Here is a 13,068-nt window from a genome sequence, read left to right as displayed (position 1 = left end):
GTGTGTACTTCCGTGTTTTGAAGACACAAAGCATAGATGTTAAGCTTGTGGCTCCCATAGGCTTGGGGACGTCATGGATTGATCCCATCAAGGCTCACATTCAGACCAGTTGGTTTCCAAGTGATGCAACTGAGGCACGGAAGTTAACTATTCGAGCACTAAGGTACTCCTTGATAGATGGAATTCTGTATAAGAGATCTTTCGTGGTTCCTTACTTGAGGTGTCTCAGGCCCGACGAGGCACACTTGGCTCTTGAGGAAGTGCATGAAGGTATTTGTGGGCAACACTTGGGGGGCAGGGCCTTGGCTCATAAGATAACCCGTTTAGGCTTCTATTGGCCAGAAATGATGGCTGATGCCAAAGAATATGTGAAGAAGTGTGATCGCTGTCAGAAGCATGCACCAGTTGTTAGACAACCCCCCGAGATGCTGACCTCTATCAACTCGCCTATTCCCTTTGCTATGTGGGGGATGGATATTCTAGAGCCTTTTCCTATGGCCACGGCACAAAGGAAGTTTCTGATTGTAGCCATTGATTATTTCACCAAGTGGATCGAAGCCAAACCCTTGGCCAAGATCACAATTAAGCAGGTTGCACAATTCCTGTGGGAAAACATTATGTGCCGATATGGAATTCCCCGTATCCTCGTCACTGACAATGGAACACAATTCAACAATGAGGAATTCAAGAAGTATTGTGAAGAAAATGAAATTGAGTTACGATTCACCTCTGTGGCTCACCCGCAAGCCAATGGGCAAGCAGAGGTAGCAAATCGGATAATCCTGGATGGACTAAAGAAGAGAATCGAGAAGTCAAGAAATAATTGGGTGGATGAAATACTTCCAATATTATGGGCCTACAGGACTACCTGTAGAGTCACGACAGGAGCAACTCCCTTCATGTTGGCATATGGGGCAGAAGCAGTAGTTCCAGTAGAGATATCACATTCCTCTCCAAGGATTCAGGCTTTCGATGAGGAAGAAAATGAGGAAGGGCAGAGGTTAGCCCTGGATTTAATCGATGAAGTGCGAGATAAAGCACATGCAAAGATAGTAGAATATCAGAAAAAGGCTTCATTCTACTACAACCTAAGGGTTAAAGAGAGGTTTTTTAAACAAGGTGATCTAGTCTTGAGAAAAATAGAGGCTTCTGGTGTCGGACAGAAAGGAAAGCTTGCCCCGAATTGGGAAGGGCCGTACAGAGTCAAGAGCGTTCAGGGTAGAGGAACCTACAAGCTGGAAACTATGGATGGTTTTGAAGTCCCGAGGACCTGGCACGCACAAAACTTGAAAGTTTACTACGTATAAGATAGACGAAGTACGATTCTCACTTGTTATTGTGACAAGTAGGTTTAAAAGCACCTTGAAGCTTTGCTTGCATAGGATTTTATATTCCTGTAGAATTTACATTGTCTAGTTATTGTTGATTAGGGTCGAACCCATGCTGTGTAAGGTTTTGGAAAACCAGACTTCATATTAAAGAGTTTGAAATTATTTCAATCTAAGGATGTTTAAAGTTCAAATTTTGTAAAGTTAAAATAGAAAGAGGCAAGAAAAGCAACATATGAAATATAACCCCGGAGGGTAACAAGTTCTGATATGAATAAAGTTCAATAAGAAGATATACAAAAAAAACTTAGGCCTTGGAAGGCTGAGATTCCTCGGAATCACTATCCGAAGTCTCCTCGGATGTCTCAGTCGTTCCTTCGGACGTCTCGGTCGTCCCCTCCAAAGTGTTTGTAGAGGTTCCCTCTGCGGGAGATGCTGGCTGTTGAGGCGCTGCTCTTAGAGGCTCTTCCACCCTGGCCTTCTTAGCGACAGGCTCAAGTTCCTCTTCAGAAGAATCTTTCTCCTCTCCATCCTTGATCATATCAGCAAGCTTCTCAGTAACACCTCCAAGCTCTGGAACTCGCACAGGGCAAGGAAAGGAGGACTGCTATAGGATCTCTGGAAAATCATCCTGGATGGCCTCCACAGCAGCGTCCCAGCCCTCTTTGTAGCTAACTGGGTGAAGAAGGGCATCATGCTCCACCATCAGGTCTTTGAATTCCTGGGTGTCCATCCAGCCATCAAAAGCTTTGTCCTTCTGCGCCTTCAGAATGACATTTTCTGCCCGGGCCATTTCCAGGTCAGAAGTGGAAGAGGCCAGTTGAGCTTCAAGGGCCTCTATTTTTTTGTTGGCCTCCTCCAACTTCTTGTTGGCATCTTCCAGGCCAACCTTCCAAGCCTTAGCTTGGTGAATTGCCCCTTGGAAATGGGCGTTAGCCTGCAAGAGAAACAGCAGAAGTTTAGAAAAGAAACATGGAAAGATAAGTATGAAGGGCATAGGTAAAGGATGTACCATCGCCAGAGCCTGGGCTCCAAATAGCTCATTCCCCTCTAAGTCCTATTGAAGGACAAAATCTTGATAGTCCACCGGGGAGATGGAATGCTTAGACCATTCCTTGGACAGCGCCGTGCTGCCCACGATTGAGTCCTTGCCCCGGATCCCCCAAGCAGGTTGAAAATAGGCCCCTGGCCTCTGCTTGGTGCACAAAACTTGGCTGGGGCCTTCCTCACTTGGCTCCATTGCCTGAAGGAGGAACTCAGGGAAGCGATCACCAAGTCGAGGGTCTTTAAAGACCTTCCCAGCCCTCTTCATCCTGGTTGTCTCCAGGTCCTTAGGCTTAGTAGCCTCCTCAATCTTCTCAGCCACTGCAACAAATGAAGTCAGTTGAAGATCAACGGAATAAAAAATGAAGGAAATAAAGGAGGTAAGAAAGGGAACTTACTTTTCTTATGAACGGGCGAGAGGCCGCGTTCTACCAAGACGGTCTCCCGGATAAGATCCCAAGAATGGGAAGTACCGTTGTCTTGTGTAAGGAGGTTGAAAGCTCTAGCCTCCTCATCAGACAAAGTTATATCATTTGGGCTCCCGTCCACGGCCAGCCCAAAGGATGATCGAAACAGGGAGCCCCAATCTCCACCTTCCCAAACAATGAACAAGAAATCTTTCTTCCACCCCGAGTTGTTGTCAGGGATGGACTTCCCATTCATGATATGGGGGATAGTGGGGCGCTGATTTATAGAAACCCAACCCGGACTTTTATCAGGGCTATTCTTGAACTGAAAAATCTTTCTGAAGACAGCAACAGATGTGGGGACATTGTGCTTGGCGCATTGCGACAGATAGCACAGAATCAGCCTCCAAGAATTAGGGGGAAGTTGGCAAGGGCTGATGCCCACATCAGCCAGTAGCAAAGGAATGAATGGATGAACAGGGAGTCTGATACCTGCCCTTAGAGTATCCCTATAGACGCATAGCGCGTCCTTCTTCCACTGACAGGCCCTGTCGGCCGGACCTGCAAGAACCAGCTTAAAAGGTTCCTTGATTCTGAAGCAGCTGCTCAACTTTTCCAGCTCCTTGGGGTCTCGTAAGGCACTGATATGATCGTGAGCGTCCAGATGCGCATCAGTCGGGTACTCGTCCCCTCGAGTGTTGATCATATCGATTAAAGAAGTATACCTCGATCGAATGGGAAATTCGTTGGACTTTCTAGCCACGTTCATCTTGGCCAAACGAGTCATTTTTTTGTCAGCCATCTGAAAAAAGAAAGGGGCACGTAAACAGGCTATCTTAAAACGGCACACAATGGAAAAATAGACACGAAAAGCAAAGGGAGGAATTTTACCTGAAGAAGCACTCCTGAAAAAGGCCTTGAGCTCCGACTTGCTGTTATTGCTCTGAGAATCTTAGCAGGAGGAGAAAGAAGAAAACTTAGAAATAAGAAGATAAGAAGTAGTAGCCTCTCCTCAGTTCTTTATATAAGAGGAAAAGGAAGTTGAAGGGACGAAAGCCCATTAAGAACAAAGGCCCATAGGAAAAAGCCCAGAAAAAGGAACATTCCAGAATATTCCAAAGATTCTAGAGGATTCTAAACAGATCAATATTAAGCCCAATAAAGAAGGCCCAGTAAGTTTTGAAAAAGCCCAATTAAGGAGGCCCAGTAAGTTTTGGAGAAGCCCAATAAAGGAGGCCCAGTAAGTTTTGGAGAAGCCCAATAAAGGAGGCCCAGTAAGTTTTGGAGAAGCCCAATAAAGGAGGCCCAGTAAGCTTTGGAAAAGCCCAATAAAAGAGGCCCGGTAAGATTTGGAAAAACTCAATAAGGCCCAATAAAAAAGGCCAGGCACAAATCCAATTAGGATTTGGAAAATACAATACCTTAAATTAAAGCCAAATAAAAAAGGCTAGTGGAAGACCAGGATTCAAGTCGAATTCCAGGTCGTGAATCCTGCTCGAAAACTTTCGAGCAGGCACCCGAAAATAACGGATAAAAAAGACCAGGATTCAGGTCGAATTCCAGGTCGTGAATCCTGCCCGAAACTTGTCGACTAGATACACGAAAACAACGGAAAAAATAGGACTGAATTGAGGTCGAAACCTCGACCAGGAATGAGGTCGAATTAGCCAAGCATCTTTCAAGAATAAGGATTAAAAACCCAGGTCGAAGTTCGACTAGGATCTTGGTCGAATTCCAGGTCGTGGATCCTAGTCAAAATCCTTCGACCAGGAAGCAAGAAAACCAAAGAATTTTTGAACAGGATTCAGGTCGAAATGTCGACTAGAATCTTAGTCGAAATCCTAGTCAATAGGCTCATGACCAGAAGCTAAAAAAAGTGGGGGAAATTTCGACCTAGATCCAGGTCGAAATTTCGACTAGGATCCTGGTCGAATTCAAGGTCCTAGATCCAGGTCGAAAGTTCGACTAGGATCCTGGTCGAATTCCAGGTGGTGGATCCTAGTCGAATTCCTTCGACCAGGATGGCAAGGCTGACCCCTGTTTCAACTAGGATCCAGGTCGAAATTTCGACTAGGATCCTGGTCGAAAAAAGGCTGGAAATCTGAAAAATCCAGAAATTAAGGATAAATCCCGGGAAATTAAGGATAAATCCCAGAAAATTAGGGAAAAATCCAGAAAATTAGGGAAAAATCCAGAAATTAAAGGAAAAATCCCAGAAAATTAGGGAAAATCCAGAAATTAAGGAAAAATCCCAGAAAATTAGGGAAAAATCCAGAAATTAAGGAAAAAATCCAGAAAATTAGGGAAAAATCCCGGAAATTAGGGAAAAATCCCGGAAATAAGGGAAAAATTCCTGGAAATTAAGATAATTCCTGAATAAAAGGAAAATTCATTGTAAATGTGTAGGTCGCTCCACACTTTACGCAAAAATGAAACCCTGTAAGGGAATAAACAGACTTAACTTCTGCGAAACCTAATCAATGTTTCCCAAAAGTTGGGGGGCAAATGATAGGGATAAATAAATTATGATAGTATAATTAAATACTGCAAGGTGTGGGCTGCCAGGCTCAATAAAAAGATATATGATACTCAGACCAGAAAGGTTAAGCCTGATGGACCAGATCAGGCCTGATGAAATAAAGAAGGCCTAAAAGCCCTGATTATTAATTAATTTTGTAATTAATTAATAAGGGAAAAATCAGTTTATAAATCAGAACTAAAAGACCATTCTAATTATAAATCCTTATAGATTAGCCTCAAGGGGACCTAAAAGGATAAGGAATCAGTTTCCTACTATCTAGGACTCCAAAGTCCATTCTAATTATGAGACTTGCCCACCAAGTCTCCTATACCAAGTCCAATTCAAGGACTCCCAACATCTATATAAGGGGCCTCACCCCACAAATCAGAACTACATTTTTTGGCTTAATTCTCTAATTCACAGAGATACGTAGGCATCTCGTAAAGGCAGAATTAAGCTACGATACATGAGAGCAGCCATTAAAGGCCTTGAGCTCCCGAATTTTAGTAATAAATATAGCAAATAATAACCTTAGTTTTTTATCCATAATAATATAGATGGATTGTAGTTATTGAAGCCTCTAGATTTTTGAGTCTTTTGTCCAAGGAGTCCACTTTGGTGTCTAGATGATAGTTTTTCCTCAGTTGCCTCCAATCTTTCAGCAACATCCTTTTTGATCTGACCAATTTTAGTTTTCAGTGCAGTTAGCTCTAGATTGTGTTGGAGAGATTGGATTTGGTGGAGTTGGAGAGAGTCTAGATGTGCTTGAAGAAGTCCATTGGTGTTGGCATTTGTAGTGGCTTAAAGAGCTGTCTGAGTTTGTTGAATTATGTGAAAGAGAGTAGATTTGAAATGATGTTCATCACATTCTTTGGAAAACACCCAAGATGGAATGTTTGATCTTGAGCTGGGGCCTGCTTCTCCCCCTATATCTATGAACTCTCCTTCATCATCCTCTTCATCCCCAAAAATATCCTCAGAACCACCAGTTCCATAGTCAACATCATCACCAGTTGTGGGTGGCATGGCTGAGATGGCATATTTGGCCCTTTGCATAGAGGCAGTAGTGTGCACCAAGTTCAAAGTCTTCTCAGCATCCTCATTGCCCTGTCCAACTAGAATTTGATATGCTGGAACATAATGAGTAAATGTCTCAGCATCTAAAGAGATCGAATCTATTACAACTTGATAATCTTGCTGAAATAGTATCTTTTTTATGCATCACTGACATTCATTAACTCACTAGCAATGGGTTCCATCCTTATCTCTCCTGTACCTGTATTTCTCTCATAATCTCTCTGTTTTTGCATCAAGGGCTCCTCTTGGCTTCCCACCCTCGCACCCTCACCTTTGCCTACTAAGGTGGAACTCCCCTCACTCACTTTTGCCAAGCTGGAAGAAATAGCTTGCATGTGTTCACTCTTTTCCTCTCCTTTTGCCTGAGAGCAACTCAGCCTCTCACTCAATTCACTCCCTTCCCTCGGTCCTAAAAGTGATTGTACAACTACTAGATCATCTGCACTTGTAACATTTGTTGAAGTTTGAAGTGGTGCAGTGATATTCAATGGATGAGGAACATCCGTCGAAATGGTAGTTGAGAGTTTCAATGGATGACTGCTGTTAAGCACATCCATCGAGATACAATCACTAGTCGATGGATGAACAATATCCGTCGAGATAGAAGAAATGATAGAGTTTGGAGTAGAGACTACTGTTGAATCTTTGGTGATTGATTTGAGATTTTGCACAGATATTTCAGTAGACTCAGAAAGAAATGGCAAGTGAGCCAACAAATCATCTAAAAGATGATGCTCACTTGTTTGGATTTTTGGCTCCTCCATTAGAGTTAAAGATGGAGAATCAAGAATTGATGCATGAATCATATCTACATCCAGTGAATGTGTGGGTGAGTTTGGTGTGTTTGGTGCTTCTATAGTTAAAGATTTTGGTTGTGACTCCACATTTATTGGAGCCACATCAAACTGACTTTGAGAAGGTGCATGTACTGAGTCTTTGACTGCAATAGGCACTGTGTGTGCACCCTATATATCCCCAATGTGTTTGGATTTCTTCTTTCTAGCATAGATTTGGGGTGAGCTTGTGTCCCTTATCCTTTTAGCCTGTGCTCTTGGCTGAGAACTTTGTTCAATAGTCACATCCTTTTGGGAGAATGCAACTGGCAATGAGCTAATGTCCTTATTAATTACTACAGTTGGTTGGGAAGCTACAGTGTGGCTAGGCCGGGATTCACTCACCTCTCCAACCTTATTCTTAGGGCTTCTTTGATGTTCACCCTGTCCCTCACCAGCCTCACTTCCCTTCACACTCCCCTCTTGGTTTTTAGTGGATTTTACAACTAGCTTCTGTTGAGAGAAACTAGAGGGGGCTTTTTTTGACTTGGGTTTTGAAACTTTTGGTTTTGTGGCTTGGGTAGGCACCTGTTTGGTCACTGTCACAGGTGCCATGACCACAGTTTTTGGCAAAGAAGCAGGTGGTTGAGAAGTAATAGTAGAGATTGAGATATTTACCTCACTTACCTAAGGTAATTCCATGATTGGCATGTAAACAAGGGGGACCTCACTGTGATGGTCTGCCCTGTTTAAATCAGCAATAACCCTTCTTTCTTGAACCCAACAATCAATCTTGTTGGTAGGTTCTCAATCGTAAGATCTTCAGAAACAAATTTAGCCAATAACATGAAGAATCTAGCATAATATATGTTTTTAGACCTTTTCTTAATGTCTCCTAGATGATAACCTAATTCAAACAGAACATACTCACTAAAGTTATGATACTTATCACTAAGCAGCATATAAAACATGTTTACAAGTGAATAAGTCACTGCATCAAAATTACTAATTTTCCCAGAAAATACTTTAATAAAAGAGTCACATAGAAAGCTCCACTCCTTTCCGAGGCCTTTTCTTCTGACATCACCTAGCTTGGTGGAGTCAAAAGCATAGCCCATAGAACTGAGCATGGAACTTACATCTGTGTCTGTGTGTGGGCTAAGTGTATTATTCTCGGGCAATTGGAAAAAGCACGAATTATATCACTGTTTATGCAATAGTTTGTACCTTTCAGAGAAAAGGTAATGTTTTTGTCACCTGAGTTGTAAACAGCAGTGGTTCATATCTCTTCAACCACTTCACAGAAGATAACAGGAGACTCTAGCATAACATACTTCATGTTATTCCCTAACAATACAACAAGAATTACAGAAGGGGGGTTGAATGTAATTCTGGCTTCTTTTTAAAGATTTTAAAAACAGTTCTTAACTCGACAGATATATATGTGTTTTGATTTGCAGAGTGCGGAATGAAAGGATTAAATAAATCAAACACAAAGTAATAAAAACACAATCTTTAAAACTTTCTGGTGGATTTGAATGTATCCACCAGAGATATATAAATATCGATTTGAGAACTCTATGAAGCCCAAATTAGCTCACAGTTGCTTTACAAGTTGAACAAACAAACTATGGAGAAATTCTTGACAAGTACAACTTTTTCTATTTCTCACCTAAAATGTGTTTACTTAGTTGTTTGTTCTACTAGCTACACTTGGTTTATATATCACCAAGTTTACATGGTAATAAGAAAGGACAATAAAACAAAACCTATCAAATCTAACACCATGCTGCTTCATTACTCTAAGCCAGCATCTTTGAAATTCTTCATACCTTGCATGGAAATGGTAATGCTTTTTTGTTCTCAATTTCTTGCTAAATAGGCTGCCACATTCCTTTTGCAAATAGCCAACGCATGTGACTGTGTTGTCACTGTCAACAGATATTTGAATTGATCATCCATCGGGTACATGCTTGTTATCCGTCGAGTAGCTTTGTTGATCATCCATCAGGTAGCTTTGTTGATCATCCGTCGGGTAGCTATTTGTCACTTGACTCCATTTCACTTATACAAAATTACAAGACATCTTATATTTACAATTAATCAGCCTATTCTGCATATCTACTACTAGTCAACATGACTCATATGCTCCTATAGAATCTATACAAAGTTGTTTGCAAAAATGTGCTACAATACTTATTATTACATAAGTTACTCACTCGATGGATGTCAAACCATCATCCGTCGGGACTATATTGAATCATCCTTCGGGACTATATTTGATCATTTGTCGAGTGCTATAAAATTCACTAAGTTAAATCTACTAAGGTGTTTTGTTTAATTTATCATCAAGTTCACAACATGTTCCTAACAATCTCCCCCAATTTATGTCTACTAGAATTGTAGCCATAAATTAAAAGAAACTTGACGATAACAAAACACCCAAAAAATACAGATTGAACATAGTAGATGAAACTGATAAGTGCTACAAGATTTACTGAAAATTGAACAGTGCAAAGTGTACAAAGAAGTTGCTCACAATCATTATCAAGGTGCTCTTCTAGTCTGAGCAGATAAGTTTATTTCCTTGATTGTCGGGATTTCTTCCCAAGCCTCCTGTTGTTTTCTTCTATCTGACTTTAGAGTTGTCTGTGGAACTCAAGTTCATCAGCTTCAAATAAATCTAACATTTCTTGTATTTCCAAAAGAGTCTCATTGCTAGAGATACTCAGTTGGTCATCCAGTCTGAAGAATCTTCTAACTCCCTTGTTATCCATGAATTCCATCAGCCAATAAGGCCTCAAATGCACTCTTTTTCTTGTGAAGGGAATTGATAGAGTTTTTGGAAGTGCATCTTTGGCTTTGTTACTCCTCAGCTCCTCAATTTTCTTTAGAACTAGTCTTCTTGAAGTCACATTGTATCCAAAGTTCTTTTTAAAAGATGAGTAGATCTTTATCAGAACATATTGGCTTTCTAGAAGAATCCTGTGAAGTGGCCATGTTATCTCCTTCCCTCCCTTGTATTTAAATACCAGTCTTTCAGGAAGATGTCTGTAAACATCAATTTCTCTTACTTCTTCCAGTTCATCCAAGTAGAGATTCAAGTTTGAAAACTCCTTGATATCACAGATATACATAAAATCTCTCTTGTTGACTATAGGTTGAGATTTGGTTAGGGTCTTGGATCTTAGAGACACAGACTTCACTTTCTTGATTGCTCTAGTCTTTGTTTTCTTTGGCTTATTGAAGATTGGAAAGTTTAGCTCAAGAATTGGAAAACTATCCCAGTCTACTGGCTCATCCTTAGGAATTATGGGTTCACCATGAGTGTTCCTAGTTGGATCCACCACCTTGAATGCTTCAAATACCACTGAGGGTTTTGATGGATGAGTTGAAGTTGTAGTGTTTTTGGGAGTGTAGTCTTCCATTTCCTCATCACTGAAGTCTAATTTTCTTTTGGAGGGTAGCTTGTATCTGAATCTTCTTTTCTGTTGTGGTTCATCTTGCACTTTTTGATCACGAGGTTCAGCAATTACAGATGGTTGTGCAGGAATTTCTGTTGTGGTTTTTACAGCTTGAAGCTTGGCCAAGATAGCAACTTGCTTCTTTTTCTGTTTGAGCTTCTTAGCATCCAGAGCAGCTTGTTTCGTTTCTTGCCTGATTCTTTCTTTCTCTTCCTTCTTAGCTTCCACAAACATAGGGTGTCCAGCCACCACACAAATTTTCTTACCATTTCTGTAAATCTTGGCTAATCTTCTTTTGAGTGCTGAATCAGTTGGATCTTTGTAGAAGGCAATTAACCTAGCCAACAACTTCTTCTCATTTGGCCTAGGTGTCTCATACACCATATCATAGGATTTTTGTCTGAAAATCTTGAGTAATTTTTTTAGGCCTCATGATGAGATTTGCTTTTGGAGACTTGATGCAAGATGTTTGGCCTTTTTCCAGATAATTCATGCTAAGGTCATTCACAGAAATTTGCTTGACTTAAGAGTGATGATTGAAGACCTTATCTGATTTCTGAATTGGCCCAAACTTTTGTTGAATTTCTGCATCTATCTGTCTCCATTTTTCATCCAGTTCCTTCTCCACAGCTGCAACATCAAGAATTTTGGGAATTTTCTTTGAATCAAGCTTAGCAGCTGCAATTTGGATCAAGTCAATGTTGTCCAATACTGGTGGCTTTGGCAGAGTGATTTCAGGAACAATTACTTGGTTGATCTGTACATTTATCACTTTCTCCCCTTCACTAGATGGCTCTACTTGACTGACTTGAGATAATGATTTCTCCCCCTTTTTGTTATCATCAAGTAGATGGGAGGAAGAAGATTGTGCAGCCACCAGCTGTTGCAGTAGTTGACTTTGTTGTGCTTGATGGAGATGTATAGCTGTGAGAGAAGCTTCCATATCAGTCATCCTTTTGTCCAAGGAGTCTACCTTTGTTGCAAGATCAGAATTCTTCCTTAGCTGTCTTTTAATATCAATCATTGTGGCTTCTGGAAGTTTAGCATCTAATCTATCAAAAATATCCTTCTTCAATTGATTGAGCTCTGTCTAGATAGAAGTGATATCCTGATTATGTTGAAATCCTTGGATTTGATGCAATTACAGAGAATTGAGATGTGCCTGTAAGAGCTGCTTGGTGCATGCATATGTGGTAGATTGAATGGCATTGTGTATTTCTTGAATTTGATGAATGAGGGTGACTTTAAAATGTTGAAGATCACAATCCTTGGAGAATGCCCATAAAGGAAGGCCAGATCTAGAACCGGTGCCTGCTTCTCCCTATATGTTCATGAGCTCCTCACTTTTAACATCATCTCCAAAGAAATCAGCAGATTCCCCAGTCCCATAGTCAACATCATCATCAGCTCTAGGTGGCATAGCTGTGATGGCATCCTTAGCTCTTTGCATTGACTGGGTGGTGTACACCAAGTTCAGCATCCTTTATGCATTTTCATTGCCCTGTCCAGCCAAAATTTGATATGCTGGAATAGGATGAGTAAATGCCTCAGCATCCAAAGAGATGAAACTTATAACAGCTTGATTATGCTGAGATAGTTTCTTTATGTCTGCATCATTGGCATTCATTGACTCACTAGCAATGATGTCCAACCTAATCACTCATGTACCTGTATTTCTCTCAATTTCTCTCTCTTTTTGCATCAAGGGCTCCCCTTGGCTCCCCACCCTCACACCCTCACCTTCACCATCTAAGGTGGGACTCCTTTCACTCACTTTTCCAGTCCTGAAGAAATGGACTGCATTTGTTCACTCTTATTCTCTCCTTTTGCCTGGAAACAACCCAGCCTCTCACACAGTTCACTCCCTTCCCTCAGTCCTAAGAGTGATTGCACTACTACTAGATCTTCTGCACTTGTAAGAATTGAAGAAATTTGAAGTTGTGCAGAGACACCCAACGGATGATGAATATTCATCGGGATAGTAGTATGGCTATCCGACGGATGACTGCTGTTAGGCTTATCTGTCGGGATACAATCACTACTCGACAGATGATGAATATCCATCGGGATAGAAGAAATGAATGAGTTTGGAGTAGAGACTATTGTAGACTCTGTGCAGATTGATGAAAATTTTGGCACAGATGTCTCAATAGACTCAGAAACAAATGGCAAGTGAGCCAACAAATCATCTAAAAGATGATGCTCATTTGTTTGGATTTTTGGCTTCTCCACAAGAGTTAAAGATGGAGAATTTGGAAGTGATGTATTGATCATGTCAACATCCAGTGAGTGTGTGGGAGAATTTGGTGTTTCAGGTGCTTCAATTGTCAAGGATTTTGGCTGTGATTCCACATTTATTGGAGTCACATCAATCTGACTTTGAGATGGTGTAGTGACTCGGTATTTTGCTCCAGTTTGCATTGTGCATGTTCCCTATGCATCCCCAAGGGTTGT

Source organism: Apium graveolens, chromosome 8, assembly GCF_009905375.1.
Source record: "Apium graveolens cultivar Ventura chromosome 8, ASM990537v1, whole genome shotgun sequence".
Taxonomy (NCBI): Eukaryota; Viridiplantae; Streptophyta; class Magnoliopsida; order Apiales; family Apiaceae; genus Apium; species Apium graveolens.
The sequence above is the reverse complement of the archived record's forward strand: the minus strand, read 5'-3'. Positions refer to the sequence as shown.